The following is a 12093-nucleotide window of genomic DNA, read 5'->3' as shown; positions in this document are numbered from 1 at the left end:
GAGGTTGGGGTGAGCCGAGATCGCGCCATTGCACTCCAGCCTGGGTAACAAGAGCGAAACTCTGTCTCAAAAAAAAAAAAGAAAAGAAAAAAAAGAAATTGTCTGAGACATATTTTATGGTCCAAAAATAACCCACTTTGGTGTTTTGCACTTGAAAAGAATATGTGTTGCTTTCATTGAGTGAGTAATCTATAATGCCAATTAGGCCATGTTGGTTGATAGTGGCGTTTAAGTCTTCTATATACTTAACAATTTTCAGTCTGCTTTTCCTATCAAGTTGAAGTCTTGAAATTTCCCACTAAATGGTGGATTGTTTATTTCTTTTAGTTCTGTTTACTTTTAATTTTTAATATTTGTGGGTTCATTATAGGTATATATATATTTATGGGGTATATGAGATATTTTGATACAGGCATACAATGTGCGATAATCACATCAGAGTAAATGAGTAAATGGGGTATCCATCATTAAGCATTTATCCTTTGTGTTACAAACAATCCAGATACACTCTTTTACTTATTTAAAAATGTACAATTAAATTATTTATAGTGACTGTTGTGCTATCAAATACTAGATCTTATTAATTCTTTCTGGGTTTTTTTTGGTGTTCATTAACCATCCCCACACTTCCCCTCTACCAACCTGATTTCCCTTCCCAGCCTCTGGTAACCAATCCTTCTACTTTCTATCTCTATGAGTTTAATTAGATTTATTTTTAGCTCCCACAAACAAGTAAGAACATGTGAAGCTTGTCTTTCTTTCTTTTTTCTGAGATGGAGTCTCACTGTGTCACCCAGGTTGGAGTGCAGTGGTGCTTTCTTGGCTCACTGCAACCTCTGCCTCCTGGGTTGAAGCAATTCTCCTGCCTCAGTGTCCCGAGTATCTGGGATTACAGGCACTGCCACCATGCCCAGCTAATTTTTGTATTTTTAGTAGAGATGGGGTTTCACCATGTTGGCCAGGCTGGTCTGGAACTCCTGGCCTTAAGTGATCCACCTGCCTCAGCCTCCCAAAGTGCTAAGTTTACAGGCATGAGCCACCATGCCTGACCTGAAGCTTATCTTTGTATTCCTGACTTATTTCACTTAACATAATGACCTCCAGTTCCTTCTATGTTGTTACAAATGACAGGATCTCTTTTTTTTTTTTTTTATGGCTGAATAGTACTCTATTATGTATATGAACCACATTTTCTTTATCCATTCCTCTCTTGATGGACACTTAGATTGTTTCCATATCTTGGCTATTGTGAATAATGCTGCAATAAACATGGGAATGCAGATATCTCTTTGATATATTGATTTCTTTTCTTTTGGGTTCATACCTTAGCAGTGGGATTGCTAGATCACATGGTAGCTCTATTTGTAGTTATTTTTTTTTTAAGATGGAGTCTTACTCTGTCACCCAGGCTGGCGTGCAGTGGCATCATCTTGGCTCCCTGAAATCTCCTCCCCGCAGGTTCAGTTGATTCTCCTGCCTCAGTCTGCCAAGTAGCTGGGGCTACAGGCAAGTGCTACCATGCCTGACTAATTTTTGTATCTTTGGTAGAGTCAGGGTTTTGCCATGTTGGCCAGGCTGGTCTCAAGCTCCTGACTTCAGGTGATCCACTGCCTTGGCCTCCCAACGTACTGGGATTACAGGTGCGAGCCACTATTTTTAGCTTTTTGAGGAACCTCCACATACTATTCTCCATAGTGTGGAGAACAGTATATGAGGGTTCCCCGCCCACCAACAGTGTATGAGGGTTCCCTTTTCTCCACATCCTCACCAGCATTTGTAACTGCCTGTCTTTTGGATAAAAGCACATTTTAACTGGGGTGAGATAGTATCTCATTGTAGCTTTGATTTGCATTTTTCTGATGATCAGTGACGAGTTCTTTCTTTCCTTCTTTTCTTTCTTTCCCTCCTTCTTTCTTTTTCTTTCTCTTTGTCTTTCTTTTCTCTCTTTCTTGCTTCCTTTTCTTTCTTTCCTTCCCTTCTTCCTTTCTTCCTTCCCTTTCTTTTCTTTTCTTTATCTCTGTTCTGTAGGTCACAGTTAAACAAAGCTTGCCTGAGTTCTCTGCTTAAGGTCCCACAAGGCTGAAGTCAAGATGTCAGACAAGGTAGGCTCTTACCTGGGGGCTCTGGGGATGAATCCACTTTCATGCCCATCCAGGTTTGGGACAGATTTCAATTCCCATGTCCTTCCTAGTTGTCAGCTGAGAACTGCTTTCAGCTTCTAAAGGTTACTCACATTCTTCTCACATGCCGCTCTTCCATTTTTGAGCCAACAGCTTACATCAGACTCTTCTCGTGCTTAGAATTTCTCTGACTTCCTTTTCTGCCACCAGCCAGAGCAAATTCTCTTTTAATAGGGTCATGTGATTAAATTGGCCTCAGCTGGATAATCTCTTCTTTGATTAACCCAAAGTCAACTGATTTAGTAATATTAATTAAATCTAAAAATTTCCCTTTTTGCCATGTAACATAACATAATCATGAGAATGGCAACTCACATATTCATAATTCAAAGAGAGGAGTCTATACAAAGGCAAGGGTCATTGGGGGGTCATTCTTAGAATTCTGCCTACCACAAGTGAGGAAGTGGGAGGACTCAGGTGACTTTGAGATTTATGGTTAAGGTATCGGGTGGATGGTGGGGACACTCATTGAGGTAGGGAAATCCAGGGCAAGAAGTAGGGTCATTCATTCATTCATTCATTCTTTGACAGGATCTTGCTCTATCACCGAGGCAGAAGTGCAGTGGCATGATCCTAGCTCACTACAGTTTCGAATTCCAGGGCTCAAGTAATCCTTTTGCTTCCAAGTAGCTGAGACTACAAGCGTGTCCCACCACACCTGGCTATGGCGTGTAGATGTATTGACCTTGGGGTATCTTGCTACGTCTACGTGGAGACTCCAGAGATAGTGGTAGATGTAGACCTGAAGCTCAGGAGAGAGGTCTGGGCTAGAGATAACAGATTTCGAAGTAATCTTCAAACAATGATCATTAAAATTAGGTAAGTAGATGAGCTCACCTACTTGGTGATGAGCTCACCAAGGGTGCCTGTGGGAAACTGTCCGAGGAAAAGACCCTGTAGACATTTGCATGAAATGGATGGGTAGGAATAGGAGCCTGGAAATTGTTAGAGAGAACCATGAAGAACTAGATGAAGATGCATCCAGAGAACGCTAAAATGCAAGTGTGGGCAGCTGTGTCAAATGTAGCAGACAGAGCCCGTTTCAAATAGAGATTTAGCTTAGTAAATCAACCAAATCCAGATGATTTGAATAGTCCTTATTGGTGGGGAACAGAAAGTAAAATGTTGAACACCTTTTCATAAACCCGTTTGTCATTTATATATCTTCTTTTGAGAAATGTCTGTTCTGATCTTCTGCCGATTTTTAAATTGGATTATTAGATTTCTTTTTCCTATAGAGTTGTTTGAGTTCCTTGTATATTCTGGTTATTAATCCCTTGTCAGATGGATCGTTTGCAAATATCTTCTACCATTCTGTGGGTAGTCTCTTCACTTTGTTGATCGTTTCCTTTGCCAGGCAGAAGCTTTTTAACTTGATAACATTACTCCATCTTTGCTTTGGTTCCTGTGCTTGTGGGGCATTACTCAAGAAATCTTTGCCCAGTCCCATGTCCTGGAGAGGTTCTTTAATGTTTTCTTCTGGTAGTTTCATTGTTTGAAATTTTTAGATTCAAGTTTTAATTTTTGTATATGGTAAAAGGTAGGGGTCTAGTTTTATTCTGTTGCATATGGATGTCCAATTTTCCTATTACATTTATTGAAGGGCCTATCGTTTCCCCAATGTATGTTTTAGGTCCCACAAGGCTGAAGTCAAGCTGTCAGACAGTGTAGGCTCTTATCTGGAGGCTCTGGGGATTAATCCATTTCCATGCTACAGTGAAAAATGAATTCACTGTAGGTGTATAGATTTGTTTCTGGGTTCTCTATTCTGTTCCATCAGTCTGTGTGTCTGTTTTTATGCCAGTACCATGCATTTTGGTTAATATAGGTCTGTAGTATAATTTGAAGTCAGGTAATATGATTCCACCAGTTTTGTTCTTTTCGCAGCTTCTGCCGCCCTATGGCTTCCGCCTCGGCCCAACCTGTGGCCCTGAGCGCTGAGCAGGTGAAGGTGCTCCTGGCAGAGGTGATCCAGGCATTCTCTGCTCGGGATAATGCAGTGCACATAGACGAGCCTTAGGATAACACATGCAACAACATGGGTAAGATGCTGCCATTCGTGCTGCCCGTGGCCATGCAGATTCTGTGTCTTTTGATTGTTTTTTCCAGATTCCATATAAACTTTAGTATTTCTGTTTCTGTGAAGATTGTCATTGGTATTTTGATAGAGATTGCATTAAATCTATAGATTGCTTTGGGCAGCATGAACATTTTGACATTATTGATTCTTCAAATCCGTGAACATGGGATATCTTTTCTTCTTTTTGTGTATCTTCAATTTCTTTGATCAATGTTTTATAGCTTTCGCTGTAGAGGTCTTTCATTTCTTTGGTTAATTCCTATGTATTTTATTTCATTTCTAAATATTATAAATGTGATTACTTTCTTATTTTTTTTTTCAGATTTTTCACTATTGGCATATAGAAATGCTACTGTTTTTTGAATGTTGATTTTGTATTCTGCAACTTTACTGAGTTTGTCTCAGTTTTAATAGTTTTTCAGTAGAGCCTAAGTTTTTCCAAACATAAGGTCATATTATTTACAAAGAAGGATAATTGGACTTCTTTTTGAATTTAGATGCCCTTTATTTCTTTCCTTTGTATAATTGCTCTAGCTAGGACTTCCAGTATTATGTTGAATGCCAATGGTGAAAGTGGGCATTCTTGTCATGTTACAGATTGTAAAGAAAAGGCTTTCAGTTTCCCCCTATTAGTATGATACTAGTTGTGTGTCTGTTGTACATGGCTTTTACTATGAGGAATGTTCTTTCTATATCTAGCGTTTTGAATTTTGTTTTTTTAATCATAAAAGGATGTTGAATTTTATCAAATGTGTCTTCAGCATCAATTGAAATGATTGTAGGGTTTTTGTCTTCATTCTGTTGATATAATGTATTACATTGATTTGGATACATCAAACCATTCTTGTATCCCTAGGATAAATCCCGCTTGGTCATGATGAATGATCTTTTTAATGGGTTGCTGAATTTTATTTGCTAGTATTTTTCATAAGTGTTTGTCAGGACATTGGCCTATGGTTTCTTTCTTTATCTGTCTTTGTCTGGTTTTGGTAGCAAGGTAATACTGGCCTCATATAATTAATTTGGAAGTATTCCCTCCTTCTTTATTTTTTGGAACAGTTTGAGTAGGATTGGTATTAGTTCTTTAAATGTTTGGTACAATTCAGCAGTGAAACAATTGGGTCCCAGGCTATTCATTGCTGGGAGACTTTTTATTATGTCTTCAATCACATTATTTGTTATTGGTCTGTTTGGGGTTTAGATTTCTTCATGGTTCAATCTTGGTAGACTGTATGTGTCTAGGAATGTATCCATTTTTTCTAGGTTTTCCAATTTATTGGCATATTGTTGCTTATAGTAGCCTCTAATGATCCTTTGAATTTCTGTGCTATCAGTTATAATGTCTCCTTTTTTCATGTCTAATTTTATTTATTTGTATATTCTCTCATTTTTTCTTAGTCTGGCTAAAGATTTGTCCATTTCATTTATCTTTTCAAAAAACCAAATTTTTGTTTCACTAATATTTTGTATTATTTTGTTTCAATTTCATTTATATCTGCTGTGATTTTTATTGTTTCTTTTCTTCTACAACTTTGGGTTTGGTTTGCTTTAGGTTTTCTAGTACTTTAAGATTGTTAGATGATTTATTTGAAGTTTTTCTACTTTATTGATGTAGGCAATTATAGGTATAAACTTCCTTCTTAGTACTGCTTTTGCTGTATCTCATAGGTTTTGATATGTTGTGTTTCATTTGTTTCAATACATTTTTCAATTTCCTTCTTAATATCTTCATTGACTTACTGGTCATTGAGGAACATATTTGTTTGTTTGTTTGTTTGTTTTGAGACAGAGTCTTGCTCTGTTGTCCAGGCTAGAGTGCAGTGGCTTGAGCTTGGCTCACCACAACCACCACCTTCCGGGTTCAAGTGATTCTCCTGCCTCAGCCTCCCGAGTAGCTGTGACTACAGGCACATGCCACCGTGTCTGGCTAATTTTTATATTTTTAGTAGAGATGGGTTTCACTGTCTTAGTCAGGATGGTCTTGATCTCCTGACGTCGTGATCCACCTACCTTGGCCTCCCAAAGTGCTGGGATTACAGGCTTGAGCCACCACACCCAGCCAGGAGCATATTGTTTAATTTCCACATATTTGTATAGTTTTCAGAATTCCTCTTATTTATTTCTAGTTTTGCTCCACTGTGGTCAGAGAAGGTACCTGATATTATTCAATTTTTTGAATGTTTTAAGATTTGTTTTGTGGCCTAATATATGTGCTATCCAGGAGAATGATTCTTGTGCTAAGGAGAAGAATGTGTATTCTGCAGTTATTGGATGAAATGTTAGTAAATATTTGTTAGGTTCATTTGATCTGTAAAGCAGATTAAGTCCGATGTTTCTTTGTTGATTTTCTGACTGGATGATCTGTCCAATGCTGAAAATAGGATATTGAAGTCTCCAGCTATTATCATTTTGGGTCTCTCTCTCTCTTTAGCTCTAATAATGTTTACTAAACTGGGTGCTCCCAAGTTGGTTGCATATATATTTACAATTGTTGTATCCTCTTGCTGAATTGACTTCTTTATAACTATATAATGACCTACTATGTCTCTTATAGCTTTTGTCTTGAAATCTATTTTGTCTGATAGAGGTATAGCTATTCTTCTTCTTTGTGGTTTCCATTTGTGTGGAATATCTTTTGTTCTATCCTTTTTTATTCAATATATATATGTCTTTGTTGGTGAAGTGTGTTTCATGTAGGCAACAGATTATTAGGTCATGCTTTTTATCCATTCAGCCACTTTTTGTCTTTTGATTTTGCTTTCTGGTTGTTTTGTGGTCTTTTCTTCCTTCTTTTCTGTCTTTAGTGAAGGTGATTTTCTCCGGTGCTTTTTATTTTTTTGTGTATTCATTGTATGTTTTTAGATTTGATATTAACTTGAAATTTGTAAATACTATCTTATAACTCATTGTTTTAAACTGATGACAACTTGACACTGGTTGAATAAACAAACAAGTAAAAAGAAAACTAATAAAAACTCTACACTTTATCTCCCCCTTTTTAAACTTTTTGTTGTTTCTATTTATATCTTATTATGCTGCCTGTGTCTTAAAAAGTTGTTGTAGTTATTGTTTTTGATCAGTTCATCTTTTCATTTTTCCCCTTAAAATATGAGTTGTTGGCTGGGCGCGGTGGCTCACGCCTATAATCCCAGCACTTTGGGAGGCCGAGGCGGGTGGATCACGAGGTCAAGAGACCGAGACCATCCTGGTCAACATCCCCGTCTCTACTAAAAATACAAAATATTAGCTGGGCATGGTGGTGCGTGCCTGTAATCCCAGCTACTCAGGAGGCTGAGGCAGGAGAATTGCCTNGAGGTTGCGGTGAGCCGAGATTGTGCTATTGCACTCCAGCCTGGGTAACAAGAGTGAAACTCCATCTCAAAAAAAAAAAAAAAAAAAAAAAAAAACAAAAAAAAAAAAAAAAAAAAAAAAAAAGATATGAGTTGTTTACACACCACAATTATAATGTTATAATATTCCATATTTTTCTGTGGACTTACTATTACCCATGAGTTTTGTACCTTCAGATGATTTCTTATTGCTCATTAACATTCTTTTCTTTCAGATTGAACTCCCTTTAGCATTTCTTACAAGGCCGGTCTGATGTTGATAAAATCCCTCAGCTTTTGTTTATCTTAGAAAGTCTTTGTTTCTCCTTCATATTTGAAGGATCTTTTCACTGAATATACTATTCTAGAATAGCATTTTTTTTTCCTTTAGCTGTTTAATATGTTATGTCACTCTCTCCTGGCCTGTAAGTTTTCCACTGAAAAGTCTGGGGCAGATGTATTAGAGTTCCATTGTATATTATTATTATTTTTTTTTCTGGATGCTTTTAGGATCCTTTCTTTATCCTTGACTTTTGGAAGTTTGATTATTAAATGCCTGAGGTAGTCTTCTTTGGGTTAAACCTGCCTAGTGTTCTAAAACCTTCTTGTACTTGAATGTTGATATCCTTCTTTAGGTTTGGAAGTTCTCTTTTATTATCCCTTTGGATAAATGTTCTATTCCTATCTCTCTCTACCTCCACTTTAAGGCCAATAACTCTTAGATTTGCCCTTCTGAGGCTGTTTCCTAGATCTCGTAGGTGTGCTTCATTCTTTTTTATTCTTTATTCTTTTTCTCCTCTGACTGCGTGTTTTCAAATAGCATGTCTTCAAGCTAAATCTTTGTTCTGCTTAATTCTGCTATTAAGAACTCTGATGCATTCTTCAGTATATTACTTGCATTTTTCATGCATTCTTCAGTATATTACTTGCATTTTTCAACTCAGAATTTCTGCTTGACTCTTTAATTATCTCAATCTCTTTGTTAAATGTATCTGATAGGATTCTAAATTCTTTCTCTGTGTTATCTCAAATTGCTTTGAGTTTCCTGAGAACAGCTATTTTAAATTCTCTGTCTGAATAAACACATCTCTGTTTACCCAGGATTGGTTCCTTGTGCTTTATTTAGTTCATTTGGTGAGGTCACATTTTCCCAGATGGTCCTGATGCTTATGAATGTTCATCAGTGTCTGGCCATTGAAGAGTTAGGTATTTATTGTATTTTTGCAGTCTGAGCTTGTTTGCACCTGTTCTTCTTGAGAAGGCCTTCCAGGTATTTGAAGGGACTTTGGTGTTGTTATCTAAGCCATATCTTCAGTAGGACATATCTCAAGCCCTGTAATGCTGTGGTTCTTGGAGACTTGTAGGGGTTCTGCCTTGGTGGTTTTGGATAAGATATGGAAGAATTATCTGGATTACCAACAAGAGACTCTGGTTCTCTTCCCTTACTTTCTTCCAAAGAAATGGAGTCTTTCTCTCTCTTTGCTGAGCTGCCTGGAGCTGGGGGAGGGGTGACACAAGCACCCCAGTGGCCACCACTACTGGGACTGTGCTGGATCAGACCTGAAGGGTCTTGCTCAAGTCCTGCTGTAACTCCTACCTGGCAACTGCCTGCATTTGCTCAAGGCCCTAGGGCTCTACAATCAGCAGGTGGTAGAGCCAGCCAGCCAGGTTTGTGCCCTTCTCTTTAGGGCAGCAAGTTCCCCCAGTCCCTGGGTGGGTCCACAGATAGTGTCAGGGAACAATGACCAGGAGTCAGAAACCTTGGAAATCTACATGGTGCTCTATTCTACCGTGGCTAAGCTGACAGTGAAAGCATACAACAAAGTACCTTCCCACTCTTCCCTCTCCTTTCCCCAGGCAGAAGAGTCTCTTCCCATGTCAACCACCATCACAGGCCCACAAGGAGTAGTGCCAGGCTACTGCCAATGTCCACTTAAGGCTCAAGGGCACTTTAGCCAGTTTGTGGTGAAGCCTACCAGACCTGAATCTCTCCCTTCTGGGCAGTTGGCTCCCTTCTGGCTCAGGGTAGGTCCAGAAATGCTGTCTAAGAGCCAAGGCTTGGAATCAAGAATCCCACGAGGCTGCTTGGTGCTCTGCCCTACTGTACAGTTACCCTACTATAACTATAACTACCAAACTGATATCTAAGCTGCAAGACAAAGTCCCCTTTACTCTTCCCTCTGTTTCTCTCAAGCAGAAGGAGCCTCTCCTTGTAGCCATCACAGCTGTGAATGTGCTGGGTCATACCTGAAGCCAGCACATCTCAGAGTCTCACCCAAGGCCCATACCATGTACTACCTGGTTACCACTACTGAGTGTTCAGATCCTAAGAGCTCTTTAGTTAGCAGGTGATGAATCCTGCCAGGACTGTGTCCTTCTCTTCAAGGCAGTGGGTTCCCTTCTGACCTAGAGTGTATCTGGAAATGTCATTTAGGAGCTAGGGCCTGGGATGGGGCCCTCACAACTCTGCCTGGTGCCTATCCTGCTGTGGCTGAGCTGGTATCCAAGTTGCAAGACCTAGTCCTCTTTACTTTCCCCTGTTCCCAGGCAGTGGGAAGGGATCTCTTTCAGAGCTGTGAGCTGTACTGCCTGGGGTTGGGGGAGGGGTAGCTCAAGCACTCCATTAGCTGCCTTAGCTGGTGTCTCACTAGGTCACGTGCCCCCCAAGACTACTAGCTCTGAGCCCAAAATAGCACTAGGACATGCGGTCCTTGTGTCCTAGACTGCCTTTCAAGTTTATTTAGAGCACTTTAGCCCATGGTGGTCAGGCTTGCTGACACTCAGGTTTTGACCCTTGGGATGGGTGATTCCTCTCTGGCTAGGGCTTGTCTAAATACTCCCTCTGTGGGTGTTGGCTGAGTTCTGTCTGGAACTGGTAGAACTGAGTTTCAATGCAAAGTCCCACAATTGCTGTATTCTCCCTCCCCAAAACATACAGATTCTCTCTGCACACTTCATGGCTGCTGCTGGGGGATGGGGGAGGGGTAGCATGGCAATTCAAGACTGTCTTTTCTACCCTCTTCAGTATCTGCTTCAGTGATATTAACTTAAAACTAAGTACTATAATCACTCACTTGATTTTTGTTTCTTATGAAGGTACTTTTTTGTGTAAATAATTGTTAAATTTGGTGTTCCTATGGGGAGGGTGATCAGCGGAGGATTTTATTCAGCCATATTGCTCGGCCTCCCTTCCTTTTTGTTTTTTGTTTTTGAGATGAGGTCCTGCTCTGTCATCTGGGGTAAAGTGCAGTAGTGTGATCATAGTTTACTGCAGCCTCAAACTCCTAGCCTTAAGTGGTCTTCTTGCCTCAGCATCCTGAGTAGGTAGGACCACAGGTGCATGCCACCATGCCTGGCTAGTAAAAAAAAATTTGTTTTTAATAGATGTCTTCCTATGTTGTCCAGACTGGTTTTGAACTCCTGGCCTCAAGCAATTCAATTCTCCCACATCAGCCTCCTGTGTAGGTGGCATTACAGGCATGAATTATCATCCCAGCTTAGTTCTGTTTTTGTTTTATGTATTTTGAAGCTCTGTTATTAGGTATATATATGTTTTGGATTGTTATGTCTTCATATGAAACCGACCTTTTAATCATTATTAAATTACCCTTTTAAATTCTGATGATATTTTTGTTTTAAAATCTTTCTGAAATTAATGCTAGCATTGCAATTACAATTTTTTTAAGTGTTAGCATTGTATAACCTTTTCCTATCCTTTTACTTCAAATTTCTTTGTGTTTTCACATTTAAAGTGCACTTCTTGTGGGCAGCATATAGTTTGATGTTGCCTTTTTATCCAGTCTGACAACCTCTGCCTTTTAGTTGGAGTGTTTAAACCAGTTGCATTGAATGTGGTTATTAAGGTCACTGGATTTAAATGTGCCCCCTTGCTATTGTCCTCTATTTATCTCTCTTCTATTTTTGTTCCCTTTTTCCTTTTTATTTGTCTTCTTTTGAACTGAGTATTTAAAAAATTCCATTGTATCTTCTCTGTTGGCTTATTAGCTAAAATTTTTTGTTTTAATTTTTAAGTAGTTTTAGGGTTTATTGTGTGTGTCTGTGAAGTGAGTGTATTTTTAAAGTTATCACAGTCTACTTTTATGTAATATCATACATTTCATATGTAGTATAAGAACCTTACAATAATGTTCATTCATTTTTAAACTCCCAGATTTGTGCTAATTTTGTCATGCATTTTACTTAACATATGTGTTGAAATCCACATAACATGGTGTTATTTTTGCTTTAAACAGTTTTATTAAAAAAATTTCTCATATTTACCCACAGATTTACAATTCATGGTACTTTTCACTTCTTTATGTAGATTCGGATTTCTACTTCATGCTATTTCTTTCCTGCCTGAAGATATCCTTTAACATTTCTTATACTGCAGGTCTGCTGATGATGGTTTCTTTCACCTTGTTAAAAGAAAAAACTTTAGACAAACTACATTTAACAGAGTTTAATTGAGCAAAGAATGATTCAAGAATTGGGCAGCACCTGA

Source organism: Cebus imitator, unplaced genomic scaffold (genome assembly GCF_001604975.1).
Source record: "Cebus imitator isolate Cc_AM_T3 unplaced genomic scaffold, Cebus_imitator-1.0 Scaffold107, whole genome shotgun sequence".
In the NCBI taxonomy this organism is placed as follows: Eukaryota; Metazoa; Chordata; class Mammalia; order Primates; family Cebidae; genus Cebus; species Cebus imitator.
The sequence above is the reverse complement of the archived record's forward strand: the minus strand, read 5'-3'. Positions refer to the sequence as shown.